Raw genomic sequence first — 9,207 nt, 5'->3', positions numbered from 1 at the left:
GCTGTTCATAGCACTAACCTAAATCATGCACTCATCCAGGGGGAGCTAGTCCCTAGACCATAGACTTTGGGTTTGCAGTAGCATTCAGTATACTTTCCTTTTGTGCAAAGCTGGTATTGTCATCAATTCACCAAAAAGGGGAAGATTGTTAGGGCATATTTATCCCTAAGTGATTTTCATGATTGATGACAGTACCTCAACCGACTAATCGTGTGCATTGAGCATTTCAGATAATACATGACAAAGGCACAAGACGTTTCGGCACGCCTATGTGGATTAGAAGCACGGTGGCTTCTACGGTTCTCTTTGGTGGTTTTGAATCGTAGGAACGTCGTACTATTAAGAGGGGATCCGTGTCGGAAAGGTTTGGGTTAAATCACACTCTCACGCACACGTTTTATCTCCACCTCTTTTCCCTTGCTACTATGGAGCTCCCCCTTGTTATTTCTCTCTCTTGGCAAAAAGGCTCTAGCGGTAGTACCGCTAGAGGTGAGCGGTAATACCGCTAGTGAGCGGTAGTACCGCTAGTGAGCGGTAGTACCGCTCCAAGACTGCCGCTCTCCTAGCGGTTGTGCTACGTCGGACTTTTTGTGAAGACTTTCTCAGCGGTGGTAGGCCCGGTAGTAGCTCTTGCACTACCTTGGGTAAAGCAGTAGTACCGCCCTAGTCCTAGCGGTAGTACCGCTGGGGCTTGCGGTAGTACCGCTACCGCTGAGCGGTAGTACCGCTCTGCTCGTGCAGTAAGTGGGGGTAACGGTTGGTTTTGTTCCCCCACTATATAAATGTTACTTCCACTCCGTTAACCCTACCTTTGACCCTCCAAGACTCCACTGTTTCTCCCTAAGCTCTCATGTGCCCGATCTCTCTCACTAGCCAATCAAACTTGTTGATTTCCTAGCGATTGGTTGAGAATGCCAAGATCTACAATTCCACCAAGAGAAAATTGATTCCCTCCACTAATCCCTTGCAGATCTTGTTACTCTTGGGTGTTTGAGCACCCTAGACGGTTGAGGTCACCTTGGAGCCACATTCCATTGGGATGAAGCTCTTTGGTCTTGTTGGGAGCCTCCAAGCTTTGTGTGGAGATAGCCCCAACCTTGTTTGTAAAGGTTCGGTCGCCGCCTTCAAGGGCACCTATAGTGGAATCACGGCACCTTGCATTGTGTGAGGGCGTGAGGAGAATACGGTGGCCCTAGTGGCTTATTGGGGAGCATTGTGCCTCCACACTGCTCCAACGGAGACGTACTTCCTGTCAATGGGAAGGAACTTCGGTAACACATCCTCGTCTTCATCGGTTCCACTTGTGGTTATCTCTTACCTTTACATTGTGTATGTTATTGTTGTAGAGTATTTCTTACTTCCTTTAGCGGTTATAGTTGGTAGCATCATATAGGTTGCTCACCTAGTTATTATTTTAGAGAACCTTTATGTTGCTAACCCTAACTTGTTAAGAAAAGCTAAAAATTGGTAGTTGCCTATTCACCCCCCCCCCCTCTAGTCAACCATATCGATCCTTTCAGGTGCATTAAATTAAATAGCATTTAATATGGTGATATAACAAGGAACCCATGTTTTCACATGGAAGCAATTGCATCTACAACTAGCAACGCTATCCAATGGTTAAGCAAGCGGTAACATAGCCAATCAGTGGTTTGCTAGGTTGTAGAAAGGTTGAAGGTTTTCATGGCAATGTTGGGAGGCTGATATTCAACACGTGGTAGGCAGCGAGACATAACGATAGAAATGAAACAACTAGCATGGCAATGATAGTAATGGTATCTAGGGAAATGATCATCTTGCCTGAGATCCCGCTTGGAAGAAGAACGGCTCTATGAAGCTGACGAACCGACGTAATTGAACGGGTCCTCACATTCCAACACGCTTGCAGAACTCTATCGTGACAAAGCAAATCGGAAAAGAATCAGCACACGATATTCACCACAGCACATGCACGACATGATGCAATTCACATATGATGCATGATTAGTTTATAAAATGCAAGTCATGGCATGGAAATTCACAACAATCAAACACTACACATTAAGTGAAGCTCAATATGCAACGAGTTCATATTGACAGAACTCCACATTTAATTATTTAGTTCACTCCCATTTATTTACATGGCAATATTAAAATATTGTTAACATGGCAATGGGTGAAGCACAAATTAATCTGCATATCTAGGCATTTTAAATGAGGTCGGAAACGACATATAGCGTCTCTGAACTGACCCCACACGTTAACTTTGTAATCTGTCCAGATTTGTCCTAATCACATTTTATGTTTGTTAAATAGCAAAACAAGGTGGTTCACGTGATTCCACTCGTCGTTCTAGTCCATTTACATATATGGCTCATCTCCAACGGAGCTACGGTTAATTAACTACAACCTAAACTGTTTCTAGCACGTCGACACGCAAACCGATGCAAATAGCATGCTAAACAGTTTTAAATATGCATGAGAGTTGGAAAAATTAATCTACGCGAAATTCTAGCCAAGTTACATATATAACTTGTTGCAATCTGAGCACGGATTAAAAAATACGGGCATTTTAAAATATGCATCTTTCTGAAAATGAATTAAATCGTTGGTTAATAGAAAAAAAAACTACTCGGACTGAATCTGCTACTATGGGTTGAACACAGCATGTGCACTATAACTATAATGCGCCAGGGGCGGGGGATAGAGGCTCAAGGGTGCTCACCTAACTGGGCTCGGCTCAGGTGGAGGAGAGGCGAGGTTGGGCTGGAGCCCACTTGGGCCGCGGCCAGCTGGGCGTGCTGGCGACAAGATAGGCCACGCGGGCGGACTGGACTGTTGCTGCTGGGTCGGCTTGGGGTGATCGGGGCTGGCGGCCTCTGTCTCCCTCCCATGTTCCTGCACGAGTAGGGTACATGGCGGGGGACCTGCTTGGAGGTGCGGCTGCAGCTAAGCGTGGGGCCGGCGGGAGTCCCTGGCGACGATCGATGTGGCGGGGCGCCGGCCAGATCCGACGGCTGGGGCGGTGCTGGTGGCCGTCGGCGAGGCATACGGCGAGGGGGAACTCGGCCGGCGGTAGAGGCACTCGGGGCCGGCGAGGTTCGACCCGGAGCTACGACGAGGGGGCAGTTGACCGGAGGCGCTCCGGCGGCTACACGGCATTGGGCGGCCGGCGCGGTCTGGTGGAGCTCCGGTGACCGGCTCGGTTGCCCTATGGCGCATGTGGCTGCGAAAGGCTCCGTTGTCGTGTGGTCGCCGGACATGTCCGGGTTGTCCGCGGACATGTCCGGCAGGGGGATTTGGGGCTATTCTGAGCCATTAGATGGAAATCCAATGGCCAGATTTGGTTAGAGGGTCTGGTCAGTGGGATTTGAAGGAGGTGGAGCTAGCAGGTGGGGTTTTCTAGGGGGTGGCTGGAAATTTGACTAGGTGGAAACCCTAGTGAAGTGAGAGAGCTCTCTCCAGGGGTGGTTCTTGTATAGGGTTTGGTCTATGGTGGGATGGACCTCGTCCGTCCGATCGTGATCCGACGACCACGAACGGAGGAAGTGTCTTCATGGATCTAGTGGGATGTGTAGATGGGCTATGTAAGGGTGAGAGCGAAGTGGTGCGGCCCGTGAGAGAGATTTAAAACACCGAAACGTCCGACAATTAAACCGGCTATAGTGTCGCTATATATTTAACGGTACGGGTATCAAACGAACTCCGATTGCGACTAAATTTGGCAGGCGGGATACCTACATTAATATAAGACCGCACGCCAAGTTTCAACCCAATTCGAGAAAGTTTATACACACTTTTAAAAACAAGATATAACGATGCCGCGCGCGCGTGCGTGTGTGGTTGGACTCAATACGGTCAACGACAAATAGGAGAGAACCGGCAGCTAATAACGGATGCGAGTTTTGAAAACTAGCAGAAACGGAGTGCCGATGCAATGCAGATGATGCGGTGATAAATGCGGCACACAATCTAATCGCATGGCGGGAACGGAATAAAAGGGGAATCTTCTGGAGCGTCGGTCTCGGGCTATCACAATTGTGGACTCAGAGTAATTCACTCCCTCCAGTGTAAGCGGCATAATAGAACAATAGACATTTGATGTTGTTCAGTTGGGATGCCTTAGCATTTGCTACTATAATAATATCATTTGCATACTGAATGATTGGGAAAACAGGGTTGGATTGGTGTATGAGTGGTGATTGGACCAATGAATTATGCATTCCTTCATTCATCATTGTTTGCAGCAAATCAGCAACAAGTACAAATATTAGTGGTGCAAGTGGATCCCCTTATCTCGCCCCACATTTGCAAAGAAATTGTTTGACAGGCACTCCATTGAGGAGGACAAAAGTGTATCTAGTGTTATAAATCATGTTTATCCAATTGATCCATTTCATTCCCAAACGTTTGGCTCTTACAATCTCAACGATGGTTTCATGGTTCAACATGTCAAAAGCCTTCTCAAAATCTAGCTCTAGTAGCACAATTTCTTTGTTAGATTGGAGGCGTTGATAGATATATTCATAGGACCAAGCCAAGCAATCTTGAATGCATCTGTTAGATAGGAAGTGTCGTGGTTTTGTCACGGGAGATGTCCTCGTGAAAGGACTTAAAGATGGAGCCATCGCACCTTGGTGGCGACTCAAAGGGGGTGAGCGAAGTTCTCCATGTCCATTTCCGGCGCCGTCCTCTTCTCTCAGGTAAATGTCTTTCTCCATTAGAGTTAGACCGAGTTCTCCGTTGTTCTCGCAAGCTAGATACGGAACACGACGAACCTCCTTCTTTACTCTAGATCAGTTTAATATCCTTGCGGTAGACTGATACGTCTCCGTCGTATCTACTTTTCCGAACTCTTTTGCCCTTGTTTTGGACTCTAATTTGCATGATTTGAATGGAACTAACCCGGACTGACGTTGTTTTTAGCAGAATTGCCATGGTGTTGTTTTCTGCAGAAATAAAAGTTCTCGGAATGTCCTGAAAATTTACGGAGATTTTTCTAGAATAAAAGAAAAATACTTGCGCAAAGATCCACCGGAGGGGGCGTGCCAACGGGACACAAGCCCACAGGCCGCGGCCACCCCCCTAGGCCACGCCGTGCAGGCTTGTGGGGCCCACGTGGCACCACCGCCCCCAAACTCAGCTCTATATCTTCCGTCTCACCCAGAAAAAAAATCAGAGAGAAGGTTTCATCGCGTTTTGCGATACGGAAGCGCCGCCACATCCTGTTCTTCATCTGGAGGGCAGATCTGGAGTCCGTTTCGGGCTCCGGAGAGGGGAAATCATCGCCATCGTCATCATCAACCTTTCTCCATCGACAATTCCATGATGCTCTTCATCGTTCGTGAGTAATCTCATCGTAGGCTTGCTGGACGGTGATGAGTTGGATGAGATCTATCATATAATCGAGTTAGTTCTTGACGGGGATTGATCCCTAGTATCCACTATGTTCTAGATTGATGTTGCTACTACTTGGCTATGCTTAATGCTTGTCACTAGGGCCCGAGTGCCATGATTTCAGATCTGAACCTATTATGTTGTCGCCAATATATGTGTGTTTTAGATCCTATCTTGCAAGTTGTAGTCACCTACTATGTGTTATGACCCGGCAACCCCGGAATGACAATAGCCGGAACCACTCCTGGATGACCATAGTATGAGGAGTTCATGTATTCACCACGTGTTAATGTGTTGGTCCGGTTCTTTATTAAAAGGAGAACCTTAATATCTCGTAGTTTCCATTAGGACCCCACTGCCACGGGAGGGATGGACAATAGATGTCATGCAAGTTCTTTTCCCTAAGCACGTATGACTACATACGGAATACGTGCCTACATTAGATTGACGAACGGGAGCTGGTTACTTATCTCTCCGTGTTATAGCTATTACATGATGAATCACATCCGGCATACTGATCCATCACCGATCCACTGCCTATGATTCTTTTACTACTGGTTCTCGCTACGTTACTTTGTCTTGGCTTGTCCCTTGCTACAAAAGGGATTGGGCCACTTTGCAGCTACTGTTGCTACTGTTGTTGCTGCTACTGTTGTTCCTTGCTACTTCGCTGTTACTTGTTGCAAGACTTTTCTGGAGCCGTAGCCAGGGAAGCATTCTTCTCAAGAATAATCCCCCGCCAACGTGCTATTTACTGGCGCCATTGATACAACAGTTAGGAATAGTCTGCCGTCAACAGATCGTTTCTGGCACCGTTGCTATCATACTACTTTGCTACTGATACTTTGCTTGCAGACACTAATCTTTCAGGTGTGGTTGAATCTGACACACTCAACTGCTAATACTTGAGAATATTCTTTCGCTTCCCTTGTGTGAACCAACAAGTTTGGGTTGAATACTCTACCCTCGAAAATTGCTGCGATCCCATACGCTTGTGGGACATCAAGGCCTTTTCTGGCACCGTTGCCGGGGAAGCACATCTATATTCTCTGAGTCACTTGGGTTGACGTCTGTTGATCACTATGAGGAATCCGAAAGATCCAAGAACTAAAATCTTGCCTTCCACTACGAGGAGAGATAAGGAACTGTCATCGAGCTCTGCACTTGATTCACCTTCAGTTTTGAGTAAGTTTGTAACATCACCTCGTGCTAGAAATCTTGATATGTCGCATGTGCTTGATGATGCTACTTCTGCTGCCCATGATGCTATGCTTGATACTATGCATGATGATGCTATGCTTGATACTATGCCTGATGATGCTATGCTTGATACTGCTTTGCCACTAGGTGCATTCTTTGATGCACAAATTGCTAGAGCTGCTGCTAGATGCGATGATACTTCTGAAACTGCTCATACTATTGAAGTAGAACCTGCAACTATGCTTGAATTGCCTGTTATGCCTGATAGGCGCTATGTTATGGAGGGAGAGATAGCTGAGGACTTTCTTGCGTGTAAGGATAGCTATGTTTTTGACAAATTACTTCTCAAGTGGAAATAAAAATCTCTGAACGCTAGGATGAAATACGACCTGAAGTTTGCTACTTCGCCTATCTTTGTGACCGATAAGGATTATGAATTCTCTGTCGACCCTGAGCTAATCACTCTGGTCGAATCTGATCCATTTCACGGTTATGAGTCTGAAACGGTTGTAGCCCATCTTACCAAACTACACGATATAGCCCCCTATTCACTAGTGAGGAAAAGATCCGCCACTACTATATCCTCAAGCTGTTTCCTTTCTCGCTAAAGGATGATGCTAAGACTTGGTTCACTTCTCTTACTCCTGGATGTGTGCGTAGCTCCCAAGATATGGTCTACTACTTCTCTGAAAAATATTTCCCTCGCCATAAGAAGCAAGCTGCCTTGCAGGAAATATACAACTTTGCTCAAGCTGAGGAAGAGAGTCTCCCACAAGCTTGGGGGAGGCTCATCCAGCTACTGAATGCTTTGCCTGATCACCCTCTTGAGAAGAATGAGATACTTGATATCTTCTATAATGGACTTACTGATGCTTCTAAAGACCACCTAGATAGTTGTGCCGGTAGTGTTTTTAGGGAACGAACTGTAGAACAAGCTGAGATTCTATTGAATAACATCTTGTGCAATGAGAATGCTTGGACTATTCCCGAACCACCTCCTAAGCCAACTCGGAAGAAAAGAGGTATTCTATTCCTCAGTCCTGAAGATATGCAAGAAGCCAAGAAATCTATGCGAGAGAAAGGCATTAAATCTGAAGATGTCAAAACTCTACCACCTATCGAAGAGATCCATGGTCTCGATAACCCGATACAGGTAGTAGAAGTAAATCCTCTACGTAGGTTTGATGAGAGTGATATTCCTTTTGATAAACCTGCTAGCTTATGCATGGATGAATTTGATAACTTCGTTGCCAAACAAAAAGTTTCAATGATTATGTTAGCAGACAATTGGAAAAAGAATGCTCGTATGCTTAGTCATTTAAGTGCTTGTGTGGACAGAAATGTCAATGATCTTAAGCTTCTGAGTAAACATGCCTCTATGGTTACTACTCAGGTAGAACAAGTACTTAAAGCTCAAAATGACTTGCTCAATGAGTTGAATGACAATTCTGTCAGAGTCGTTACTAGAGGTGGTAGAATGACCCAGGAACCTCTCTATCGTGAGGGTCATCCGAAGAGAATTGAACAAGATTCTCAAGGAGTTAGCACTGATGCACCTAGTCATCCTAGAAAGAAGAAGAAAGATGATAGGAACCTGCACGCAAGCAACCCTGTTGCTGCTACACCTGAGAGTCCAAACGATGTCTCTGTCTCTGATGCTGAAACACAATCTGGTGATGAACATGAGCCTAATGATAATATCAATAGTGATGTTCATGTTGATGCTCAACCTAGCAATGATAAGGATGTGGAGATTGAACCTAGTGTTGATCTTGATAACCCACAGCCTAAGAATAGAAGATACGATAAGAATGACTTCGCTGCTAGGAAGCATGGTAAAGAAAGGGAACCGTGGGTTCAGAAACCTATGCCCTTTCCTCCCAAACCATCCAAGAAAAAGGATGATGAGGATTTTTAGCGCTTCGTTGAAATGATCAGACCTGTCTTTCTGCAAACGCATTTGACAGATATGCTCAAAGTGTCTCCGTATTCTAAGTACATGAAAGATATTGTGACTAATAAGAGGATGATACCTGAGGTTGAGATTTCTGCCATGCTTGCTAGTTACACTTTCAAGGGTGGAACTCCTAAGAAACTAGGTGATCCCGGTGTGCCCACTGCCCGCTGGTTACTGTGGTAAGTCCTCGTGGCGACTTCTGGTGTGACTCGCCCGGGGCATGGAGTGTAACCGGTCGAGGCTGTGAGAATATTGCGCGTGTTGGACCATAGCTGTCTTCAGCATCTCGATGGTGTTTCTCGCCTCTATCTCGGCCGGGGAGTTTCCATAAATCGGGAGGGACTCCAGGTGGCGGGTTGCCGGCAGCACATTATCCACGGGATTTGAGAAGTGGCCTCGTGGCGTCTGGAAGCGAGTTGCATGTGCATCCATTGGTTGCGGCGGGTTAGGTGGTTGAACCGGACCTCCCCCCGGAACAGCTTGCAAAGGTCGCTCAGGACCCGCCCCAAGGGTGTGCGGGGTGTCGAAGAGGCGAGTTGGGTGTAAGTCGGCCGGGATGCGTCTGTGGTGTCTCCTTTGTGTTGGAATTATGCCCTAGAGGCAATAATAAATATAGTTATTATTATAATTCCTGTATCAAGATAATCGTTTATTATCCATGCTATAATTGTATT

Source organism: Hordeum vulgare, chromosome 5H (assembly GCF_904849725.1).
Source record: "Hordeum vulgare subsp. vulgare chromosome 5H, MorexV3_pseudomolecules_assembly, whole genome shotgun sequence".
NCBI lineage: Eukaryota > Viridiplantae > Streptophyta > Magnoliopsida > Poales > Poaceae > Hordeum > Hordeum vulgare.
Note: the sequence above shows the minus strand (reverse complement) of the source record.